The sequence below is a fragment of the Impatiens glandulifera genome, chromosome 8 (genome assembly GCF_907164915.1).
Source record: "Impatiens glandulifera chromosome 8, dImpGla2.1, whole genome shotgun sequence".
Lineage (NCBI taxonomy): Eukaryota > Viridiplantae > Streptophyta > Magnoliopsida > Ericales > Balsaminaceae > Impatiens > Impatiens glandulifera.
Genome location: NC_061869.1, coordinates 12,949,984 through 12,951,370, shown reverse-complemented (window position 1 = coordinate 12,951,370; position 1,387 = coordinate 12,949,984). Strand labels below are relative to the sequence as shown.

The following is a 1,387-nucleotide window of genomic DNA, read 5'->3' as shown; positions in this document are numbered from 1 at the left end:
TTTGAGATTTGAAAATATGTCAATTCTTATTTATAAGAAAATTGAGAATTTATCAAATTTGATGTTGAAACATAGATATGTTTTTTAAAATATTTATCCAAAGTCGATCATTTCAAACATATTTCTTTGTAAAGTTTATAGAAAATTATTTCTAAATTTTTTTAGTAACAAACTTAGACCAATTAAATTATTCATTATCTCCTCAACTAATATGTTTTCATTGATAAAAATTTAATCAATGAAAAAAAAAATTCTTAAGAATTTTTTTATTTAATCTTAATAAGTCCAAATCAAAACAAGAACTTTTTCATAAAAAAAATTAATATAAAACTTTCAACCGTCATAAATTAAATTTTATCACATATAATAATTTGTATAAAAATATAATTATCATACAACTAAGTAATAATAATATGAAAAGAAACATACCACAAATGATTTAGATCTTAACCCAATGGATATTGAGTTGTTGACAATGGAGTTATGTTAATTTTATTGTATTTTTTTTATTTGAAATAAATATTCTAAAATTTGACAGTAATAAATTTATTATTATTATTTTTTTTTGAGGTAGCAATATACTCAATTTAGCCATTATTCATAAATTAATATTTAATAATAAAAACTATAATTTTTTTTTGAAAGGACAAAATGTATTAAATTGTTTTATTTAATCATGCAACCAAATGATAAAAACAAATTATTTTAAACTTCTTCTAAAACAAAATTAAACTTTAACCAATTCACCATCATTATTCTAAAATTAAGCTCAAATATTAAATAAAACAACTAAGAACACATTTAGCTATACATCAACTAATTTCATTTCATTTAATCAAATATTACATTTTATATAATGATAAATTTACATAAAAATAAAAAGATCAAATACAAAATAAGTTTCTAATTGTGACTGTGACTGGTCTTCTTCTTTATTGCTCCTCTTGATATTGGCATAACTTCTTTATTGGTCAATGATATAACTAGATGGACAAAGAATAAATAAATTTGGCTTAATAATAAGCCGAATAAATAAACTGAAAATATACAGAGTTAATCTTAAACAAATAATAAAGATAAACAATATACCTGAATTATCTTAAGCTAAGTACAACTCTTTTTCTCTTTAACTTGAGGGAGGTTACTGGTGAACTCAGTACAATTTGACGGCTATAAAAAAACATTACAACTGAAAATTTGTACAAAACGAGATTTTTCAATCTCAAAATGGTTTCCCTTTACCCTATATAAACCATCATACACATTTAACCTATTCTTACAATTCTGATTTTATTTATGTATCCAAAATTTCTTTGGATTGGAAGACCCACATAACTCTCACCTATCATTTCCTAATCAAAACTGTTTTATGAAATATTGGAACAGG

At 21.7% G+C, this 1,387-nt stretch overlaps 1 long non-coding RNA gene across 1 annotated transcript; it reads right to left on the bottom strand.

The window, feature by feature from the left end:
• Nucleotides 1-806: 806 nt before the first annotated feature.
• Nucleotides 807-1,387, bottom strand: LOC124911286. Its single transcript, XR_007096606.1, has 2 exons — nucleotides 1,090-1,387; nucleotides 807-983 (listed from the first exon to the last, which is right to left on the bottom strand). It is a non-coding gene; the product is annotated as an uncharacterized LOC124911286 (long non-coding RNA).